General features: G+C 37.7%; 1 pseudogene; it reads left to right on the top strand.

Annotated features, from left to right (window-relative positions):
• Positions 1 to 22037: 22037 nt before the first annotated feature.
• LOC118000566 lies at positions 22038 to 22235 on the top strand (annotated as a pseudogene).
• The last annotated feature ends 3260 nt before the right edge of the window (positions 22236 to 25495 follow it).

Below are 25495 nucleotides of genomic sequence, written 5' to 3'. Positions count from 1 at the left end.
AGCTTGAAATCCGGCAAGGTGATGCACCCAGCTTTGTTTTTCTTTTTCAACATTTCCTTGGCGATTCAGGGTCTTTTCTGATTCAATACAAATTTTAGGATTATTTGTTCCAACACTTAGAAAAATGTCATTGGAACTTTGATCGGGATGGCATTGAAAGTATAGATTGCTTTGGGTAGCATAGACCTTTTAACAATGTTTATTCTTCCAATCCATGAGCATGGAATGTTTTTCCATCTTTTTGTGTCTTCTTCAATTCCTTTCATGAGTGCTCTGTAGTTCCTAGAGTATAGATCCTTTACCTCTTTAGTTAGGTTTATTCTGAGGTATCTTATTGTTTTTGGTGTTATTGTAAATGGAATCGTTTCTCTAATTTCTCTTTCTACAGTTGCATTGTTAGTGTATAGGAAAGCAACTGATTTCTGTGCATTGATTTTGTATCCTGCCACATTACTGAATTGCTGTGTGAGATCTAATAATTTGGGAGTGGAGTCTTTTGGATTTTCCACATAAAGTATCATGTCATCTGCGAAGAGAGAGAGTTTGACTTCCTCTTTGCCAATTTGAATACATGTTATTTCTTTTTGTTGTCAAACTGCTGTTGCCAAGACTTCCAGTACTATGTTGAACAATAGTGGCAAGAGTGGGCATCCTTGACGTGTTCCTGATCTTAAGGGAAAGGCTCTCAGCTTTTCCCCATTGAGGATATTTGATGTGGGTTTTTCACAGATGGATTTTATGAACTTGAGGAATGTTCCCTCTATCCCTATACTCTGAAGAGTTTTAATCAGGAAAGGATGCTGTATTTTGTCAAATGCTTTTTCTGCATCAATTGAGAGGACCATATGGTTCTTCTCTCCTCCTCTTATTAATGTGTTCTATCACATTGATTGATTTGCAAGTGTTGAACCACCCTTGCATCCCGGGAATAAATCCCACTTGGTTGTGGTAGATGATCTTTTTAATGTATTGTTGGATCCTATTAACTAGGATTTTGTTGAGAATTTTGGAATCCATATTCATCAGGGATATCGGTCTGAAATTCTCTTTTTTGATGGGGTCTTTGCCTGGTTTGGGGATTAAGGTAATGCTGGCCTCATAGAATGAGTCTGGAAGCTTTCCTTCTGTTTCTATTTTTTGAAACAGCTTCAGGAGAATAGGTATTATTTCTTCTTTGATTGTTTGGTAGAATTCCCCAGGGAACCCATCAGGTCCTGGACTCTTGTTTTTTGGGAGGTTTTTGATCACTGCTTCAATCTCGTTACTGGTTATTGGCCTATTCAGGTTGTCAATATCTTCCTGTTTCAGTCTTGGCAGTTTATAGGTTTCCAGGAAGGCATCCATTTCTTCCAGGTTGCTTAATTTATTGGCAGATAGTTGATAATAATTTCTAATAATTATTTCTATTTCTTTGCTGTTAATCGTGATCTCTCCCCTTTCACTCATAATTTTATTAATATGGGTCCTTTCTCTTTTCTTTTGGATAAGTCTGGCCATTGGTTTATTGATCTTATTAATTCTTTCAAAGAACCAGCTTCTAGTTTTGTTCATCTGATCTACTGTGTTTCTGGTTTCTAATTCATTGATCTCTGCTCTAATCTTAATTATTTCTCTTCTAATGCATGGCTTAGGTATCGTTTGTTGCTTTTTCTCTAGTTCTTTAAGGTGTAGAGTTAGTTGGTGAATTTGGGATTTTTCTATTTTTTTGAGTGAGGCTTGGATGGCTATGTATTTCCCCCTAGGACTGCCTTTGCCATATCCCATAGGTTTTGGACTGATGTGTTTTCATTCTCATTGGTTTCCATGAATTGTTTAAATTCTTCTTTGATTTCCTGGTGGACCCAAGCATTCTTGAGCAGAGTGGTCTTTAGTTTCCAAGTGTTTGAATCTTTTCCAAATTGTTTCCTGTGATTGAGTTCCAGTTTTAAAGCATTATGGTCTGAGAATATGCAGGGAATAATCTCAGTCTTTTGGTATCAGCTGAGACCTGATCTGTGGCCCAGTATGTGGTGTATTCTGGAGTAAGTTCCATGTGCACTCGAGAAGAATCAGTATTCTGTTGTTTTAGGGTGGAATGTTCTGTATATATCTGTGAGGTCCATCTGGTCCAGTGTGTCATTCAAAGCTCTTGTTTCTTTGTTGATTTTCTGCTTAGATGATCTGTCTATTGCTGAGAGTGGAGTATTGGGGTCTCCTACAATTAACGTATTGTTATCAATATGACTATTCTGGTTAACAGTTGGCTTATGTAGATGGCTGCTCCCATGTTGGGGGTGTAGATATTTACAATTGTTAGATCCTCTTGTTGGATTGACCCTTTAAGAATGATATAGTGTCCTTCTGTGGTTCTAACTACAGTCTTTAGCTTAAAATCTAATTTGTCTGATATAAGAATTGCTACCCCAGTTTTCTTTTGAGGTCTGCTGGCATGGAAGATGGATCTCCATCCCTTCACTTTCAGTCTGGATGTATCTTTAGGTTCAAAATGAGTCTCTTGTAGACAGCATATGGATAGGTCCTGTCTTTTTATCCAATCTGCAACCCTGTGACATTTTATGGGATCATTTAGGCCGTTCACGTTGAGAGTGATTATTGAAAAACATAAATTTATTGTCATCATGTTGCCTGTGAAGTCCTTGTTTCTATAGATTGTCTCTGTAAATTTCTGTTCTATATCACTCTTGGGGTCTTTCTTCTTTTATAGAACCCCCCTTAATATTTCTTGCAGGGCCGGCTTAATGGTCACATATTCTTTCAGTTTCTGCCGGTCTTGGAAGCTCTGCATCTCTCCATCCATTCTAAATGACAGCCTTGCCAGATAAAGTATTCTTGGCTGCATGTTCTTCTCATTTAGTACCCTGAATATGTCTTGCCAGGCCTTTCTGCCTTGCCAGGTCTCTGTGGATAGGTCTGACGTTATTCTGATGTTCCTCCCTCTGTACATAAGGAATCTCTTCCCCCTAACTGCCCTTCAGATGGTTTCCTTGGTTCTAAGATTTGTGAGTTATACTATTACATGCTGGGGCGTTGGCCTGTTTTCCTTGATCTTGGGAGGGGTCTTCTCTGCCTCTAAGACAAGAATGTTTGTTTCATTCCCCAGATTAGGGAAGTTCTCAGCTATGATTTGCTCAAATATATCTCGTAGTCCTCTCTCTCTCTCCACCCCCTCGGGATCCCAATAATTCTGACATTGGAACATTTCATGGCATCACTTATTTCTCTAATTCTGTTTTCATGGATTTGGAGTTGTTTTTCCCTGGCGTCCTCTTTTTCCTTCTTTTCTATCAATTGGTCTTCTAAATCACTAATTCTTTCTTCTGCCTCGCTTACCCTAGCTGTTAGATTATCTAGATTGGATTGGATCTCATTGATAGCATTTTTAAGTTCTGCCAGTTCAGCTTTCATTTCTGCCCTTAGAGACTCTATGTTGCCATTAATCGATTTCTCCATTCTAGCTATTGTCTTCAAAATTGCTACCCTGAATTCCATTTCTGACATTTGGTTATATCTGTATCCATTTGTAAATCTGTGGCAGAAGTCACAGTCTCTGAGTCTTTCCTATTTTGGGGGTTCCTCCTCCTAGTCATTCTGTTGAGGGGTGGTTGAGGGAATATACAGAGTCCAAATTACTGACCACAACCCAAGCAAGATGCACCTGTTTTATTGGGACCTTTAAGTTGCTGGCTTCTTGTTCTCCCAGTCTGTCGTCTTGGGGAGGGGCCTGCTGGGCTGTTACTCAGGCAACCCTGTTTGGGAAGAGTTGCCCTGCCCCCTGTGAGGGGGGGATGGGCTCAGTGAAAACCAGTTTTGGGGGCATTTGTTCTCTGGCAGCTTTCCCTGGCAGCTTTTGGCATCTCATCTGAGAGTCAGAGCAGAAGAGATCGTTTCCAACCCTCTGCCTCAGAGCAGAGAGATTGCAGTCTACTCTTCAGTGAGCTCTCCAGGCCACACTCTCTCCGTTTCTGTCTGTGCTGCTATAAACTGCAGTGTCCTGGGTTGCGTGCTCCTCAGCAGTGCCCCCAGTCCTGCCTCCAGGTCGGGGCATGTCTCTGCCCCTTGTGCTTCTAAAACTGCCAGCCACCCCCAGTTCACACGTGCAGTCCCGGCACTCCGGGTTTCAGTCCTGGGAGTTGCCCTAAAGTCCTTTCCCTGCCGCTACCGGTCTGCGAGTCTGTGCCCAGTCCCCAGCGTGGGAGGCTATCACTCACCAGCGGTGTAGGATCCCCACAGCCAGGCTCCCTCCCACTGCCGTTTATACTCTGATATCTGCCTGCAGAATCACGGCTGCCTGTTTCATACCTCGAAACCAACCACCTGCAATATTCTGTTTGTAGAGATCCAGATATATCTTCTTACATCTCAGGCTGATTTTGTGGGTGTTCAGAGTGGTCTGGTGGATATCCAGCTCAATTCCAGGAACCAGTTGGATAGGGTCCCCTACTCCTCCACCATCTTTTCCTGACTCCTCTGGGGACTTGATGTCCCTATGAAAGAGGGACTCCCAAAAGTAGGATATCAGGATCAAGCAGGAAATCGCCACCAGGAAGAAAACAGGAAGGCGACTGAGATATAGAAAGTTCCTCCTCTGTTACAGACACTGTAGTAAGGACTCTAGCACCTGTGTTACCCTCTCAACACCAGGTCTGAAGGCCATCCAAAATGGTTTTCACTGGCTAACATCAAGGTGTAGTCGAGGCTGCCTTCCTTCTATATGCCATAGAAGGAATCTGTCCCCTTTCCCTTTTAGTTTCTGAAAGCTAACCGCATTCCTTGGCTTGCAGCCACAGATCCAATTTCGAGAGATTGATATGTTAATTTGATCTACTGAAATATATATTTAACAACTAGTTATGCACTACGGAAAAAAGCATTCACACAATGATATGTACATCATCACCAGGACTAAGATATTTGTTTGTTTTGCATGAATGCAAATGTGGGAGTTTTATTCTTTATTTGAAAAAGATTGTGTTTTTTAATCATTAACTACGAATTCAGACATATAATTAAGAAAACACATAATTGAATAGGACTTCCTCTGTATACAGTGCAGGGCTGGGCTTCTTTGTTCTTTTATATTTCAAACTCAATTTTAACAAAGCATCAGGAAGGAAGTTAGATATAAGGCTGCCTTGAATTTATAAAATAGTTTTCTTCCCAGGAACTCAAAATTACTTGCATTATTCTTAACAAGGTATTTATCAGGTTGCCAGGCTTTATGGTGTTCTATTATGCACTAAGATTTGTCAGACAGGATGAATACCAACTCCTCCTGCCATCTAATCAGGGAGCTGAGCAGAACCAAGTAGATCTATATGGGCTATGAGTCTGATTTACTTTTAGACATGATATACCTCATACATCTATATATGGGATTGTGTTTGTGGAAACTCTATCAAAGTAGTCATGGTGGAAGGATAAACATTCCATGAAATTGCTACTGTCTCAAATATATTTAGTACTCTTGTGGGTAAAGGGTGGTATTGTCTTCAGAGCAAGTTGGTGGACCACTTTTGTGTCACACATCCTCTATGAACTCATCCATTTTCATCAAACACAGCTTCAATTTATTTTTTATTTTTCTTACTGTTTACATCATCAAATTACCCCTGTGCTGAAGATTTAATGACCAATGTAAATATCCAAGGAATGAAACACCAAAACTCATCTTTGTCTTTCATAGATCTGCACAATAAAAATGATGTTGATAAGCACAATATTAGCCAACACTTACTGAAAATTTCCTGAAAGCCAGAAACTATTCTAGGTCCCTTACCTGCATAACTTCATTTAATGCTCAACACAACTCATATAATAGATTTTTTTAATGAGATATTGAAAGTTCACATAATTTGCCTAAGGCCATAGCTAGTAAAATCCTCTCCATATGCAAGTTCAACATCTATTTCCAAGTCACTTATGACCAAGGCAAAAAATACACAGGCAACTGACAAACACACTACTACTAGCAATGTACAAAGTGACAAAGAAGGATTCATACTGTAAAGAATTTGCAATATTTGCAATATAGAAGACAAGATCTCTATTTATCAGAGAAGCAGTCTTGAACTGGCACCACTGCATGCTGAAAGAGAGACTTTACCCTTGGACTCAGGCTGATTCAGATTTTATGGTGCCTGAAACACATTCAATTGTATGACCCTCTCTTTAAGGATAGGTTTAAAAGTATGAATAAAAGTAAGGGATAAAGTTGTATATTTATTAGGAATGAGAAATCCTAACAAATAAAAAAAATTAAATGGCCAAGTGCCACAAATATCACACAGTGTAGAAAAATAAGATGTCAGTATTATTAACTAAAAATCTGATACACTTATCTAAAACTTTATTTCCAACAATTTGTGGTGCATATTCTCTGCCTCTTCACATGACAGCAGTGTTATAATTTTATAAATGGAAAATAGAGAGGCAATATTCAATTGCTCTGGCATGATTGATGGAAAGTTGGGTGTATTTTTAAAAATCATTGATTCATAAGTTTCTATGTCATATTTCTTTATTGGTAATGTCACGTCTGCTCAGAAAGTGCTTCCTGTACGGAGGCAAGTCATCACAGAACTGCAATGAATGCTGCCGGTCCAGTTTGTCCACATCCTCCCTGTATCATCACCTCTTCCTAAGCCAACCCTCACCAGACAATTGGTGCACAGGGCATGATGCAGCCATGATGCCTGGTCATGGTAACCTCTGAGTAGGGAGCAATGGAGCAGATTCTGAATGAATTCTTTCTTCTTTAAGTCAAAGGTGGGGTCTAGATACATAATGAGGTCTTTGAGGCACAGATCTAACTATTGAAAGTAAAAATGGTATTCTATTGGTTTGTCCTCAGCCCAAGCCACCATCATGGGATAGAGGGTCATACCCAAGCTGGGCAGCCTATCATGTTCCCAGCACCTCTCCACATCCACTATGGAGAGGGCTCCAAGCTGTGCTTTATTAGAGTCTTGATAAAGCCATCTCTGATTGTATTACTTTATGTATTTATAGAGAAGTGGGAGATGGCAAGTTGTGGATTATGCAATAATGGAAGTTTCCTAACTAGGGAAATGTCTTATTAGAAAAACAAAACCCAGGTGAGTCTGATTATCAGCATTGCCTTTATCCTAGAGACTTTGGGTTCTTTCATTGGGCAAGCTCAGTCCTGCTAGCAAACATTCTTTATCAAAACTTTAAAAGACATAGAGAGAGCCAACAGAGGCATTTAGGAGAAAAAGTAGACACTCCTCGATGCTATAAAAAAGAATGGGCTTTGGATTCAGATAGACTATTTCTGGCTCTACCACTAAGTTTTTCTATTAAATGAGAGCAATACATACTGTGGACTGTTGAGTAGAGATTAAATGAGATATTCTATGTGCAAAGGACAGTGCACTGCTTGGTCTGTATGTGTTTACTGTTAAATCCCAATCATCTCCCCTGAACCAGTCAAGACCATTATGTTCCACCAGTGATATAAGTTTTACTGCTGTAAACTTGGCAGGCAGGGAGCCTTGCTGAGCACTGGCAACTCAAATATGCATCAAGTCACAGCTGATATCAATCTCTGTACTCTTTGTCTAATATCACATTTTTGAGTTTAGCATGTCATATCTCCATCCTTGTCATAAATCTCTGCTCACTTGACTAATTCTGAAGGTATTCCTAATGATGTTACTTTGTATTAATGGCTTACTGACTTCAACACTTCTTGATGTGAGTGGTTCCTGCTACCTTGTTCAACCTACCAAATTGTATTTCCTTCAGCATCGTTGCTGGCTTGTTTGGAATTTGGAATTACTCAAGCCCTGTGGCACTGAGGAGCTGGCTACAAAGCTAAGTCATTTGATTTCATCTGGTACATCCATGCTTCTCTTCCCTGCTGGCTTATGCTGCCAAGTACTCAGCAAGCAGGAGGGTCTAATGCAGTCTTTTAAGCTACTTCTCAAAGAGGTATACAAAACTATTCCAAATAACATGGTTGAAAATATATATTAACTCCCGGGATGACTAGTCTATAAAAACCACATGTACTTGAATAAAAATTTTAAGGGCCAAAATAATGCTAAGAACTTTACGTTCATTATCTCTCTTATGCTTCATCAGAATTCCATAGGGAGCTACTACAATTCTGCCCATTTTATAGATCAGAATTTAGCAAAACATAGTCTTTGGGTTTGGCCTGCTATCTGTTTTTGTGTAACCCAATGAACCAAGGATGATTTTTAACTTTTTAAGTGGTTGAAACATAATCAAAGGGAGAATATTTTGTGACATGTGAAAGTTATTTGAAATTCAAATTCTATATCTATAAATAAAGTTTTATTAGAATATAACACAGCTACATCCATTTGTTTACAGATTGTCTATGGGTGCTTTTGCTCTACCAAGCAAAGCTAAGTATTTGCAACAGAGACCCTATAGTTGGCAAGGCCTAAAATATTTACTGTCTGATCCTGTATAGAAATCTTCACTGACCCCATTTACATATAATGAAGCTAAAGAGCAGAGAATTCAGTAACTTACCCAAGCCTACCCTAAAAAATAAGAAACTAAGATAAAATCTGGATCTGATTGACCCAAGAGATCACACCTTAACAACTGTACACTGTTACTAGAGTTCTGATTGTTACGAAATTCAGTGAATTTCACACACACAAAAAGTAAATCACATTTAATTGTTCTGTAGTCATATTTTCAATTTTGACCATTGCAGATAGGTTTGGCAGAAGGTGACTGCTACCACTTCTGTAAAACGGTGTGCTGGTGAATTTATAAAGACAGCATTTTGCTTTGCTGACATCTGCACGGCACCCTGAAGTTCTGGTCCTATTTCAAGTGGAATGATTACCAACCCCCATATTATAACCCTTCTACTTCTAAGCTAACTTCAAAAGCTCAGCACATATGTTAGGCTTTTGGAATTGGATGAAAGGTATGGGACCATGCCCAAAAAATAATTACAAATGATTATTCAAAATTATACATTCAATTAATTGCCAGTAAAGAGAAAAAGTAATCCTTTCCTCATTTCAGGAGCCAGAAATAGTGGCAAAGCATTCGATCCATTAAATAAGTGAAAAAAAAAAATGACATCATCATAATCATTATCTCAGAGCAACATCTTAATATCCAATATTCATCTTAAGATTAACTTTTATATACATTTATAATATTTTATTTGCACTTTAACAACTGTTCAATTTTAGAGATAATGATTGAAAATAATTTTATAGTCTGTTTTTGTTCTTTTTCACCATAGTGGCACATAATGTTGGGATTTTCAAGAATCCCATTTGCATACGTTAGAGTACACAGCTAGGGACATGAAGGATTAAGGGACACTGTAGACTACATCTCTGCAGAGACTGGGGCACAATGATAAACTGATGATTAGCATTGTGATGATACACTGACTTATGAGTTAACAAATTCATAATTGGTATCACATGCTATCCTCATTGCCAACAGTATTAAAATCTTTGGGCTGAAAAACAATCTACTTATTTTGTGTCATGGCCGCCAACTCTGAAAGACTTCATCCTTCAACTATTGCTTCTACTGTTACCATGTTGCACCTTAGGATATTTGTCCTTGTGACTTGGCAATAAAGGTAAATGTCACATCTTGGATGAGCCATGGTTTTACTAGACTAGTGTTTACCTTCAGTAAACAAGTAAAAGAGATAAGGCTTAAAAACAAAACAAAACAACAACAAAACTCTAGGTAAGAAGAGAGGACATAAGTATTAGAACATTATAAAAGGTAAAGTAATTTGCTAAAAATTAAAGCTGGACTTCCTATCTCCAGTTCCATTTATAAGGTGCTTAGAAGTTGCCATTTCATCCTAACAACAAGTTAAAAACTGTACAGACTGAAAAATCAACAACTCTCTTGGATCCATAAGAGAGGAGAAAACACTGGAAAAACCACTGCCCCAAAGACAGAAAAGACACACAGTCATGGCTCACCAGAACAGAGACTGAGTAGAAATCGCATGGGATCCAGGGCAAGAGCGTGAGAACCTGAACTGAAATTGAAGAATTTCTGGAGTTTTGGTGTGAACATTTCTGAGAGTTAAAAACTCTAGGGGGCCCCAGTCATAGTGGGGCCCCACAGTATCAGGAGATTTACCTAGAGGAGCTCAGTCAGATTCCCATGGGGAGAGTGGAAAAGGAACCATTTTGGAATACTCTACAGCACTCTGTTGTTAACAGAGCCTGCCCTCTGGTGAAACTAGTTAACCAGAGCCTAACCCACTGGGGTATTATCAGAGCCTAAAAAATTGGGTAAGAGAAATGCCCAAATCCAGCCCACTGTAGCCATCCTGTTCCACCTGAGGTGGGAGGAAAACACTTAGACATACTCGTGTAATTCACAGTCCAGAGACAGAGGCTCACTAAAAGACTGACACCTAATCATTGGACTATGATTAGAATGCTAAGAATGCTTTCTCTCCCCCACTCCTCAGTACCACGTTACTAAGAACTGATTTATAGCAGTTCCTTTTACCCCACACATCGTGCCCCCTATCAAGAAAAGATTACAGGGCGCACCAAAAGGCAAAGGACACAGTTTGAATGGACTGAGAAGGCATCATAACCAGACATGGCAGGGATGTTGGAATTATCAGACTGAGCATTTAAAACAACTCTGATTAATATGCTAAGGGCTTTAATGGATAAAGTACATAGCATGCAAGAACAGATGGGTGGTATAAACAGGAGATGGAAATCCTAAGAAAGAACCAAAAAGAAATGCTGTAGGTACAAACCACTGCAACAGAAGTGAAGAATGCCTTTAGTAGATTGAATCTCAGTGCTAGAAGGTATAGCAATAGAATCCTAGGAAACTGTAAAGCAAAGAAAACGAAGAAAAATACCAGAACAGAATATCTGAAGACTGCGGGACAATTACATAAGTATAATATATGCATCATGGGACTACCAGAAGAAGAAGAAAGGGAAAGGAAGAGAAAAATATTTGAAACAATAATCACTGGGAATTTGCCCAAATTAACATCAGAAACCATACCATAGTTCAAGGAAGCTCAGAAGACCAAGCAGGATAAACACCAACAGAACTACACCTCAGATGTAGAGCTCAGTAATTCATCAGTTGCATATAACACCCAGTGCTCATCTACATCTGAAACTAATGATGTACTGTATGTTGGCTAATTGAGTTTAAATTAAAAAAAACTATACCTCAGAATAACATTTTCAAATTAGAGAAAATCAAAGATAAAGAAAAAAAATCCTGGAGAAAAAGAAAAAGAGCCAGAAGGGGGAAAAAAAAAACAAAACACTTATCTATAGAGAAACAGAGATCAGAATTCTATCTTACTTCAACTCAGAAACTATGCAAACAAGAAGAGAGTGGAGTGAAATATTTAGTATTGAGAGAAAACCACCTATGAACTTAGAATTCTGTACCCTGTGAAATTATCCTTCAAAAGTGAAGGAGAAATACTTTATCAGACAAAAAAAGCTGGAGGGAATTTGTTGCCAGTGGACCTATTCCCTGCCTTGATAGAAATGTTAAAAGAAGTTCTTTAGAGAGAAAGAATATAATATAGTCAAAAACGTGAATCTATATAAATAAAGGAAGAACATCAAAGAAGAAATAGGTAAAGGTACAATAAAAACTTTTATTTTTTTTCTTAATTGATTTAACACATAACAGTTTGTTCAAAATAGTAAGAGCAATTATATATTCAATTACATATGCATATATTTTTATATATAAGTTAAATGAATTACAGCAATGATACAAAGGATGGGAGGAAGGAATTAGAGTTATTTTATTATAAGGTATTCGCACTACATGTGCAGTAGTATAGTGTTATTTGAAAGTGGATTTGGACAAGTCATAAATGTATTTTGCAAACTCTAGGACCACACAAAGCATAACTGATATGCTAAGAAATGAGAAAATGGAATCATATAAAAATGCTAACTTAAAATCACAAAAGTGAGAAAAAGAGTTGACGACAAAAATAGAAACAAAAAATTAGGGGAACAAGCAGAAAACAGTAATATAGTAGATCTTAATCCAATTATATCAATAACCACTAGGAATGTAAATGGTCTAAATGCACCAATTAAAGACAGATTGTCAGAGTGGACCAAAAACATGACATAATTATATGTTACCTATAAGAAATCTCCTTTAAATATAAGGACACATATAGATTAAACATAAATTCATGGAAAAAATATACCATGCTAACACTAATCCAAAGATAGTGGGAGTAGTTATATTAATTTTAGACAGAACAGATGTCAAAGTAAGGAAAGTCATCAGAGATAAAGAAGGGCATTACATAATGATAAAGGGTCAGTTCTCCAAAAATACAACATTTTCTTAATATGCATGTGCCTAACAAAAGAGCATCATAATCCATGAGGCAAAAACTAATGGAACTTCAAGGAAAAACAGACAAATCCACTACCATAGTTTGAGACTTCACCACCCCTCTTTTAGAAACGGATAGAACCAGCAAGCAAACCATCAGTAAGGACATAAATAAACTCAACAATATCATCTATCAACTGGATATAATGAACAGCTACAAGCCATTTCATCCAGCAAAAATACCCATTTTTTTCTGAAGCTAACATGGAACATTCACCAAGGGAGACCACATTCTAGTCCATAACACACACCTTTACAAATTTAAGGAACAGAAATTATATAATGTCTACTCTCAGACCACAGTGGATTTAAACTAGAAGTCATTAACAGAAAGATAACTGGAAAATCCCCAAATAGTTCAACATTAAACAACACAGTTCTAAATAACACATGCGTCAGAGAAGAAATCGCAAGAGAAATTTAAAAATATTTTGAATTAAATGAAAATGAAATCACAACTTATCAAAATTTCTAAGATGCAGAGAAAGCAGTGCTTAGAGGGAGGGTTATAGCATTGAAATGCATAGATTAGAAAAGAAGATCCAAAATCAATCATCTAATTTTTCACCTTAGAAAACTAGAAAAGGAAGAACAAATTAGGTCCAAGTAAGTAGAAGACAAGAGATAGTAAGAATTAGAGCAGAAATCAATAGGAAAATCAATAAAGAAAATAAATTAATAGAGAAAATCAACCAAAGCAAAAGCTGGGTCTTTGAAAAGATCAATAAATTGATAAGCAAATTAAAACAGCAATGAGATACCACTACATTCCCATCAGAATGGCCAGAATCTAGAACACTGATAAACCAAATACAGGAGAAGATGTAGGGCAACACGAGCTCTCATTCACTGTTGTACAAAATGCAAAATGGTGCAGTCACTTGGAAGACAGTTTGGCATTTTCTTACAAAACTAAACACATTCTTTCTATACAATCCACCCTTCGCACTTCTTGCTATTTACCGAAAGGAACTGAAAACTTATGTTCATACAAAAACTTGCACATGAATGTTTACAGCAGCTTTATTCATAATCACCAAAACTGGGAGGCAACCAAGATGTCTTTCAGTAGGTGAATGGATAAATAAATTGTGGTACATTAGGGACAATGGAATATTATTTAACACTAAAAAGAAATGAGCTATCAAACCATTAAAAGATATAGAGGAGGGGTGCCTGGGTGGCTCAGTCAGTTAAGCATCTGCCTCCGGCTCAGGTCATGATCCCAGGATCCTGGGATGAGTCCCCACATCAGGCCCCATGTCGGGCTCCCAGATCAGCGGAGAGCCTGTTTTTCCCTGCCCTCCTCTGCTCGTGCTCTCTCACTCCCTCTCTCTCTCAATAAATAAAATCTTTTTAAGAAAAGATATAGAGGAAAATTAAATGCTTATTACTAAGTGAAAGAAACCAGTCTGAAAATGCTACATAGCATATGATCCCAACTACATGGCATTTTGGGAAAGGTAAAACTATGGTAACAGTAAAAAGATCTGTGTTTGCAGAGGGTGGGGTTGGAGGAGTAGAGATGAATAGGCAGGGCACAGAGGATATTTAAGGCGGTGAAATATTCTATCTGCTATTACAATGATTGATATACATCATTATACTTTTGTTCAAACCTACAGAGTATAAGACACCGAGAGCGAACCCTCAGGTAAACTGTGGACTGTGGGTGATTGTGAGGTGTCACTGTAGATTCACCCTTGGTAAGAAATGCACCTTCCTGATCAGTGTTGTTGCTAATAGGGGAGGACAGGCCTGGGGGCGGGGGGGCAGGGAGTATATGATAAATCTCTGTACTTTCCTGTACTCTGTATTCTCCACTCAATTTTGTCATAAACCTACAATTGCTCTTGAAGTTTTTAAATAGGAAAAATTAAAGCAAATGAGATATCCCTAACCTGTCTTCTTACTTTTAGTGTCTTTGTCTCATTTTCTGGACAAAACTTGCTTCAAATTTAAGCTACTTCATATAGTGAATGAATGATGTGAAGCTTTTTCTGCTTATGTTTCTTCCTTTCCCTAAGTCCTCTAAGGATTTTGTCTGCATGCCTCTGGTTGCAGTTTTGTTTCTTATTAATTGCTGTTTATTTCCTTGAGTCATTCTGCCAGATTGCATATACTGTAAACTTTTTGAGGGCAGGTACTGAATCTTAAAAAGGTATTTTAATCTCCTGCTATAGGGGATTAATGAAAAATCATTGACTTCAATTGGATGAAACATTTAATTGTGGAAATGTACATGATAAGGAAAGATGTGTGCTTTTTTTTTTGTTTGGCAGGCACAGGGAAACAATGATGTGCCAAACCGTTTCTTGGGTTAAACTAATAAATACCTGTCTGCTTTTAATGTCTGGTTTGCTTTGATCTTTTGCAAAGAGAGAGATTAGATAAATATGAAGTGGAGAGGAGAATTTATTCTGGGGGGAGAAAAGTAGAGAAGGGGAAGGGAAACTTCAGAGGGAAGTAGAGGATTAGACCTGAAAAGAACATGCCATCCCCAAGGTCAGGAAGGCACAAGATGTCATATTGGAAGCACTGGAGTGCCCAATCTGAACCTTGTTTTCAGTAGGATCTTCCTTCCAGGTGCAGTCACGTCATCCAAGCATGTTCTCCTTTTCTCCGTGTCTCTAATACTTATTAAACATTTAGTATATGCACAGAACTGCTTTAAGGGCCTTAATATTTTGTATTCTAAGTGCCTCAAGTTAATTTTGCTGAGGTGGGTAGATAAATATGATTGCTTATTCTAATTTATGATAATAAATCTGATCTGAACAGACTTTGTGGTTAAGATACTAGCAGTCATGCCATGTGTTTTGAACTGTTGTCAATCCAGTGAAAGATGAGTCAATTCTAAAACATAATATTTTTTCTTTAATAGGCTTTGAAAGCTAATTGTCTCAGTTCAAATTCTGATTCTACCATTTACTGGCTCTTTGTACTTTCAGATATTAAAAAAGTTCTGTAAGTGTTCAGTTTCCTTGTTGGATACATGAGGATGTTAGCAGAGCCTAGTCAATAACATCTCTGTGAGGATCAATTGAAATAATGAATTTAAAATACTCTGCACATTATTGGCACTCAATAAATACCAATAAATATTAATAATATTGTAATGTTCATCTATTCTACAGCTGTCTCTATTATGACCTGACATTTTTGAGTGGATAGTTAATGCTGATAAACTTGAATTTATTAACTGGACTTTAATAAGCTGCTATTTGTCCATTCAGAATGCTTTATATAAAGAGAACTAACTGTCCCAGGCCCCCGAGTCCTTGGCATTTTCTCTTCATACATAACAAAGCACAGAATCACCAATCTTGATGATCTGTCCACTTTTATTTTAATTTTTTAGCTAGCTTTAAATAGTATGATGTATTCAAGTGTATCTTACGGTTCATTAGTTATATAATCTGAATAGAATATATAAACCAACAGTATGTTTTTAAAAAAAAATCTAGTTCTAGTGTGTTAAGTCTGATAAAGATAACACAGTTACTCAATATGCCTTTACTGTGAATATATGACACTGATTCAAGAAGTGAGGGGTGGGTTAGTTTAATGGGCTAAAATGGTTAATTTTACTATTATTTCTGAAAATAAAATTTTTTGTGAGGAGTACCTTGTTGGCTTCTATTCAAGTTTATTAAAATTATCATTGATTTTAGGAGTATCTAAAAAAGGTTCAGAATTCACATTTGATGTCCAGGTTATTTAATAATGTTTTTCGTGCTATGTGTTAGCCAGATCAAAATGATTGCAACCACAGAACTCTGGAGCAGCAAATGAGCTCCCTTGTCATGAATATAGCAAAATATTTAGGAAAAAAAAAAGAGAGAGAGATTCCATTCTCAAATGGCAAATTAAATTATACCTTGATGATCTATATATGATATAGAACATATAATTTCCAATCTAATTTCTAATATCATTTATTAAAAATAAAATACATTAGCCTAGAGGCAAATAACATTTGTCCCAATAAGGCAAACTAGCGTACATATCATCCCTCTCCACTTCTGATATACACATCTCCCACAGCTGAGTAAGCAAATCTACAAATTTGGATTGGGTGGGTAAATTAACCATCTTGGCACAAGTTGAAGAATGAACCCATTTAGTGGGAAACTATTCCGGGCTTGAAGATGGAGGAAGCATGATTTCTCTCTAATATAATGTCATTTATTAAATATTGATCTTAGGAAGTGCATGTGCGTGTGTGTGTGTGTGTGTGTGGTTTTGTAGGAGATAATGAAGGAGGTAAATCATTCCTAAAGAAACAAGTTTTAATATTTTATTTTGGTAGAATATATTAGAGTTAAGCATTGTGATTTTAACATTGAATTTTGGTAGTGTCATCTTTCCTGAAATTATTAAGGCTTAGGAATTTTTTTTAGAGTCACTAAGAAACGTAGCATTCGGTGGCCCTCAAATGTTATTTCTAAACTAGCAGCATGCACAGCACCTGGGGAGCTAGAAATGCAAATTTTTAGGCCCCACCCAGAACTAGTGACTCAGAAACTGTAGGGGTAAGATCCAGAAATCTGTATTTTCTTGAACTCGCTAAGAGATTTAGATACACACTAAAGTTTGAGGGCCTCTGGTCTAATTCAATTCCTCACCAAAAGGAGAAATTTGATACATGTGCCAAGAAGTCTAGGAGCAAACACATGAAATCATTAACTTAAGTCGCATGTTTGTCATGGATGCCTTTTCCAGATCCTTTCAGGTCCTGTCTAGCTATTTACTCCTTTGACTAAATTAGAAAACAATGGACACAGTGCCATACCTGCTTCACGTCCTCTGTGTAACAAGCGCAAGCTCAACCTCATTTTGGTGTATAAGATGGATCTTGATCATAGTCAGGGATATTCAAGTAAACTCTAGATCAACAATTTGAGGTTCGGCATCACGACACTCACTGCCAATCTGACTCGCCATATGGGCTAGTTCTACTTTGTCTAGTTATCAGAGCATGTCCCTATTTCTAGAAAAGAGTAAAATATTAATGCTCTTCTCATATTTCCACCCCTTCCCACAGAGGATAGAATGTCCAGCCAAGCATGTGCTTCTGACCACCAACCTTATTAGCTCCTCTGAGTGGATGGATTGATTCATAAGATTAGTCAGAAAGGAAGTCATTGAATAGGGCACTTTTCACTAGCATGCAAAAACACTGTGTGTATTTATATGAGGATAAAACATGGGAGTGGGCAGGAAAGAGGGGTGGAAAGGAACAGAACTACTGCAGGAAGCATCCAACAGGTTCCTAGATCTAAGCTTTAGCACTACTTTTCAGCCAAACCCTGAGTGTGGTGAGGACTGACTACTGGGGTATCAGGAGCCTCCTTATTAGAGAAGGCAGAAAGAATAACGTACAGAATTCAAACACTAACATTCACTCCCCGACACTCTAATTTCTCAGATCTAGTCACTGTATCCCTGTTTTGTTGTCTGAGTCCAGATTTCTACCTGGATAAGCAAAGATTTCTAGTCTCAGAGCAACTCAGCTGCTCTGACAAGTCCCCAAATTAATTAGAATATGTGCTAGAAATCCTGTCAGGAGCAGGTCCCTGTGGCCAGCCCTAACTCCCATGCTACCTACTCTCAGATAAACTAGCAGGTTATATACTCCACTTACCTACCTTTGGGGCCTCATCTTACTCCTTGTTAGTACTTCCAAATGTTGGATTCTGTTTTGGACTGTCTGTTCTGGTCTCTCGTTATATTTCCAACATTCTAAGTTTTTCTTTCCTCTCATCCTTCCAACTGAAGTAGTCAAACTCCCCCCATGCCTCATTAGAAGTTATTATAGCTGTAGCTCTAGGTTTTAGATCTTTCTTTACAATTGTGCTGTGGTTACTTGGTTCCTGTCTGGTCATATTTTGAAGTATGGTAACTTTACTTGGCAAATAATGTCAGGACAAAGAGAGCCTTTGTGAAAATGCTTCACCTTTGAGTTTATGTTTCCACCATGAAAGGCCATCTGAATAAAGAAGAGCTTAATAGATAGAACACTTAAGGAGTTACCAAATCTTCTTTCTTTGTTACTTTTAGCCTAAGGCAGTTTTGTGGTTGCTACCATCTTGAGAAATTTTGGTGTGTATTATACACATTTTTATCCTCATCATGAATGTGGAAGAAGTATTTAAGAAAACTGGCCAGCATCCCTCAGTGGGATGCCTGATTGGCTGAGTTGGTGAAATGTGCAACTCTTGATTTCAGGGTTGTGAGTTCAAGCCCCACGTTGGATGTGGTGATTACTTAAAAAATAAATAAATAAAATCTTAAAAAAAAAAAGAAGAAAGAAAGAAAGCAACATAGCTAGCATCTTGGATTTAAGTCAGAGGTTTCCAAGGAAAGATCTCAGGAAAAGTCTTATTGACTATTTAAAATATACAATCAATAGCAAAATAAACATTTTCAGCAGGGGAGACACATTTATTTTGTGGTTATTTGTTTCGTGAAAAAATACAGGATAAAAATTCATTTTCTCTTCTCTCCTCTCTCTTCCTTCTTTTTTCTTTTCTCTTTCTATCTCTCCCTGGAAATCTTACCCAGTGTAATTATCCAGTTCAAGCAGATTACTTTCACATCTGTCTCATTCTTCCCTCCTGAGCTCCAGATACACGCCATTAATGGCTACCTACAACTGAGCATCTTGTGGGCATCTGAAACATAATACAATTGCAAATGATTCATCCTCGTTGTCCCTGCCACAACACACACCAAGCCGGCTCCTCCTTCTGTATGCCTTTTCTCTGGTAAGGAAACCATGCAGTCTGCCAAGCTAAAAACCTCAGAAATATCCAACACTCATCCCTTTCTTCCAATGAAAATCATATATTTGGTTATCAAGTATTTATTCCAAATTAGTTAGCAATTTTGTTCCCTCTCATTCACCCTCCAATGCCTCTGCATTAGTTTGTCATCCACCAACAGTTTCTTGGATTCACGGCAATAGTCTCCTTGTCGAACCCCATGTCTCCACATTTCCTCCCAACCATGTCTCAGAGTCACTTCCTGGGACTTCTTTTTACAAAATCGTCATCATCACCATCATCATCACAACAACAATGATAATAAAGTTTGCTCCATACTTAAGGGACAGCAAAAATTTCTCACTGCTTCCAAAATGCAGTCTAAACTTTAGCTTGACACATAGGATATATAATTTGGCTCCAAACTTTCTTTTTTCACATTTACTGCTCCTTCTTTGCACCCCCATAAACACTAAGATCAAACCACACAAACTTCTTCATTGTTTTAGAAAAATGCCATGCCTTTTATACATTTCTTTCTCTACATGCTTTCCCTCTGTCTAGAGTATATCCTCTATTTACTGACATTCAGTATTTCCACTGTGGCTTCTCACGTGCAATACTGTTTATTTGTTACTCTTGGCTCACTAAACTGTGCTCCTGAAGAAAAGGGAATATAAGTCAACTATAGGTATCAAGCGAACAACGGACATTTAATTTCAGTGACTGAATAATAAATGAATCTAAGGCAACATGCATAGTAATTACATCTATAAAGAAGGATCTTTGTGATGTTAGAATAAGGTTGATTAATCAGTGAGTAGTAAATTGTTCAAGATATACACATTTAAGAAAGGATGAAAAATCCAGGAAGATACTTTTTTCTTCTCTGTTACTTGCAGAATGAGGAAAAACTTGATTCTACATCAAAAGCAGCCCAAATAATGCTACTTTACATTCCCATCAAAGTCTAATTCAGAAATTATGTCATAAATTTCCAACATATAGCATCTACTCAATCCACCACGTGTAATGTCAGGCACACTTCTAAGTAGTGAAACAGAGATGGTGACCATGAAAGACAAACACATTTTTAGGTCTTTGATGATATTAAGGAATAATTGATAATGGTATTGTAGTTACGTTAGAAAATAATCCTTAAATTTTAGTGATACATAGTGAAAACACAGGTATGACATCAAAGATGGCTTCAGACAGAGTATGAAATGGTGAGGTAGTAAGACTGTGGATATGGCAGCTTTACTAAGTGTTGATGGATGTTTAGGACAGGTGATGGATAATGGGAATTCATTAAAGTATCTGTCTACTTTTGCATGTGCTTGAAATTCTGTCAATATATTTAAAAAACATTTTTGATCATGACCAATGACTACACAGTTGTAAACAATTAAAGTGACATCAAATACATGTTATTTGTACTTGTGAGGCACTCTGGTACTTTCTATTTTATTCTTTCTTATTCTATTTTATTTAAAAAAAAACATAATGATAAACCACTAAATTTGTTTTAGCTAATGAGCCATGGAAAACACTGTTTTATACAATGAAATAATTCTCCATGTGTTAATTTCCCCCTGTCCAATGTACACTCTATGAGTTTTCTACATTTCATATTAAATACCAACCTTCTCATAGGGCTCCCAGACTTTTAAGCATCTCATCTCCCTGATGTTGCTCTAATTTTGTCGGGGGGCATATTAAAATTATGTTCTCGAGTATATATTCCAACAGAAACATTACTTTAAATAAAACAGTGTTGTTCCAAGTGATGAAATTGTATCTTTTATTCAAACTTGACCCTAGGATAAAAGGAGAGTGCTCCTGAACATACACTCTTCTCTATGTTCCACTCTGTATGTAAGCGTCTACTCTCGTTATACTGGTCTTTCTAGCATTAGGTTCTGATTATTCTTTAGCTCTGCAACCAAATAAATGTCCAGATTCATAGACTCTCCAGGCATCCAGTCATTCCTTAGCTTATGTTTGTACAGCCTATTTTTCAAATTTTTAAAAACTGAATGCCATTCTGTGGTTTTAAATACTTTCCCATTTACTAAGGTCATTTTCAATCTTATTTTCTATGGCACAAGCTAGGCCTCCTGGGATGGTGCCATCTATGAAAAAATAAATACTTTTTACATAGCAGCATTCAGCTGAATGATAAAGTTGAATACTATGCAGTCCCACTGAACCATCTTTTTTAACTGTCACTTCAAAACAGTGACACTTTATTTCAAGCCTCAAACCTATTGTAACTGATCAAATAAATGTAACAAATAAGGAACAACTGAGTACCACTAAGTTCTTGATAATAAGCCACATAGATTATCTAAAAAGTGGCAAACATAACAGTTTGGAGATGATTTAATAGATATTCATTTATAGTACTACATTTAAGAACCATAAGACTTGATAAAATGAATATATAAACTTACACATTGTGTTATAGTCTCTAGCCTTCTATAATTGTACTTATGTGTTTACATACTTTCCACAAATGTATGTTATAATCCTTAAGATCTGTACTTCATAATGTGTAAAATGGTGTTTGATGTGTGCTAGGTAATTTAATATTATGCATACTGAATTAAAGTCCAACTTACCCTATTTCATTATTACTCTGACATAGGAAGATATAAAGACAAATAATATCCAGGCATAGAAAAAATAATTTGTTAAGTACTTGAAGAAATGTACCTACAAGTAATTTTTGGTGATTACATACAGAGTAATATGAAAAACAAAAACAAAAACAAAAAGCCTTGGGAAAAAAAAAGAAAATGTGAGTCAGAAGGAGTTGCAGACTAAACTGCAACATCTGGCTTTGGCGTGATCATGTTTCTGCAGTATTATCTCAACAGTGGGGAGATCGGGTCTATACAACGAAGAAGCTGGGCTGAACCTATGGGACAAGAGACCTCCTCAGCTCATCCTGCTGGGTTCTCCCCAGATGACAAATACTCTTGACACTGAATCACCATCAAGAAACACTTCAAGGCACTCAAGACCCAGCAACCATGCCCTATCCTCTGAGCGTCCCTTACATTTCATGTCTCTTCTGCTGCCTTTTCCCCTCAGAGACTTTTCGAAACCAAGTTCTTCCATCTGTGAGCCCTGAAGCCTTCTTATCACCCTTGCTCTTTGGAACCCTGTTTCACTGTTGCCTTTGATCCACTGGTGTGAGGCAATCATGGTAGCAATCCCCCTTAAGGGAACCAGTTTGAATCTTCTTTCCATATTTTGAATCACTGCCAGGTTACTAAAATGATTTGAAAGAAAAAAAAAAAAAAAACTTGAATTTGGATAAGTCAATATGGAGCCTGATGTAGAAAAGTATATAACTAATCTAAAATCCGTAACTTAGTGTGGATAAGGATCATGGCTGTTCACCACACTTACTTTTTATTTTTTTAAAGATTTCATTTACTTAATTGAGAGAGAGAGAGAGGATGAGCGGTGGGGATGGGGCAGAGGGAGAGAGAGAAGCAGACTCCCTGCTGAGCAGAAAGCCTGATGCGGGACTCAATTCCAGGACCCTGGGATCATGACCTGGGCTGAAGGCAGACGCTTAACCGACTGAGCCACCCAGGCGCCCCCGGTTGCCACACTTTAAAAACACACTTTGCCACTAACCAAACTGAGGTGTATTGCTATTGTAGTAGATGGTCTGTGAGAATCCCAAACATTCTTAGGATTCCCTGACATGAGATAAAGACAACTTAAAACTGACTTCTCAGGTTCACTATACATTAAGAAATCCTCACAATCTCTAAAACCATTGTATTTAGGAATCCAATAAAAGTAAATGGGATTCTATCACTTTGACAAATGGAACAGCTCTTACTCCATGAAAGTCATGGAAAGGCTGGGCGGGAACATGTGTGGCAACATGACGCTGGAGAAGCACCTGCCTCCCACCTGCCTCCCACATGCTGCTCACCTGCCACCCACCAGCCTGCCCTGCCTCCCAGTCATTCTGCTCTAGCCAATCTGTAACCTCTGGTTTTCTATTTCTTGGAACTCACTCAGAAACACATTAAGCTAGATGACCTTTAAATATATGGAAATCAACCTTATTGTCCAACTTTGAACCCTGGAGAAAACTGCTAAGAGTTTAAAAATTATTACTGCCTTTATCCAAAAAAACACATTAAAAAAATGCTGGTCCTACTATGCTAATATTTACCTTGTGCCCTTTTTTTAAAGGGAACTCACATCACAAGGTAAATGTCTTTAATATTCAAATATTTATATGAAGTACCAGATGTTATTATTTTCATGTATTACAAAGGGAATCAAGCACAAAGAAGTTCAGTGCCTGTAAGTGGTTTGTCAGAAGATAGTACATTCAGCTTTCCACTCTGTTCTTCCTTCTATTTTTATCTAATTTTATTTTAAAGCAACGCCTTTTATCTTATCATGACTAGAATGCAAAATATTCTCAAGTTTTTCCTCTGCAAATCAAATGTGATCAGCATTTTCAGTCCCTTCCCTGTGCCAAGCACTGTGACAGCACTTGATAGAACAAATGCTATTTAACTCCGAATCACATAAAACACATTTTAAAACATTCTTTGCAAAGCGCAATACACATTGTTTTATACTTGAATTAGCAAAATACCTAAGAGAATTTTCTTTTCTCTTTAAAAAAGCAGTATCATATTCTGCTTGGGGGAGAACAATAAAACATCAAACCAAGTTTAGACTCCCCTGTGCATGAAAACTGCAGCAGGTGACTGATGTCAGCCTTCTGTGAATGTCTCAAGCGACCTCAAGGAGATCTCAAAAACAGGTAGAACCAGAAAACCAGTTAAGGAGAGGCATGCAGGCAATATTTCTGAATAATCAGATATGACAAAAACCTAATGTATTAAGATGGCCTAAGGGTTTTTCTCGTGTCTATGTGGAAATCAGAAAACCCTAATTTTTTATAACTGTAACCAAGTATACCTTATGACACACAGGTATTTGGAGAATTGCTTGCCAGCATGTATCCCCTCTTCCCCTTTTTGTATATATAATCCCCTGTAACTAACAAGCGTTGGAGCAATTCCTCAAAGCAGTCTGAAAGACTGCTTCCTGGGCAGTCGTCCTCAGTAAGACAGCTAATAAAGTATTTACTAACCTCTTTTGAGGTTGGCTTTCTTTCAGTTGACAGTCTGGCGACCACGAAAGGACCCCAGAAGAGGCCATTTTCTCATCTGGGCTCCACCAGGAAACGGACCCTTGGTACTGGTTCTTGTGCCCAATTGTCTCCTTACACGAAGTACAATGGACTGGGTGGGCTCTTCCTGGGATCCGGACCTCCCCGTTTGGTAGATGGTCCAGAGCTTTATTGATTGTTGTTGTTTTTCTTTCTTCTGCAAAGTCAGGAAAAGGTGGCATTCTGTGTATGACCCAGGTTTCGGGCTTTAACCTTTATTTCTTTCTCCTGCAGTCAGGGAAGAGCACCATTTTGTGCTTAACACAGGTTCTGGGTCCTATCCGTTGTCTCTTTCCTCCTGTGTAAGTCAGAAAGGGCGCCGGGCTGTATAGAGCACAGGTTGCAGGTCTGTTGGAGTGACAAATCTTCATCCCAGAAATTAAAAACTGTTCAGAATTTTGCCAGTGTGAATACTCGATGCTACCATGACATAAATGAGATTCTGAAGAAATCCGAAGACAAAGGACAGGAGCTCCTCTCATTGGAGAGTGCAGAGGCTAACCTTACACACTGCAACTGGTCTCCTAGGGATTCCCATTTACAGTACAGATAATTTAGTTGCTCTACTGAGGGATGCATGTAAGTTTTCTGCTCAGCATTCTGAGCACTTTTCATTTTTGCCAGGCTAAATGGAGAGAAACAGCAAGACACAAATACCATTAACCAACTCCAGGGGGAGACCCTGGAGGTGCAAGGTCATTCTAATCAGCACATCAGTCCACAACTAAAATCCCTTAGGTAGTGCCAAGCATTTAAACCCAGTAGGACTGAGATAAATCATCACAAATGGAAAAACAGGATGGGTAGCCCTTCCAACACTCCAGGGGGGATTCATGTTTAACACACATGGATCATATATTTGCAAGCTTCTAAATAAATGAGAAAATTATACTAAGGATGATTCTAACATTCAAATGGCCTAAACGGGATTCCCTTGAAATACCATGTATTTACCCACCCAACTCAAGAAAGGCAGCTATTAAATTAAGCTGGAGTGGGATGCATATTTTGATTGGTATTTAGAAGCCCCTAAAAGAAATGCTGGTGCTTACTTGGCAGCACATGTACTAAAAATTAGAGCAGCTGGATG

The sequence above is a fragment of the Mirounga leonina genome, unplaced genomic scaffold (assembly GCF_011800145.1).
Source record: "Mirounga leonina isolate KUSES-001 unplaced genomic scaffold, KU_Mleo_1.0 Mir_53, whole genome shotgun sequence".
Lineage (NCBI taxonomy): Eukaryota > Metazoa > Chordata > Mammalia > Carnivora > Phocidae > Mirounga > Mirounga leonina.
This window is presented reverse-complemented; position numbering and strand designations above follow the sequence as displayed.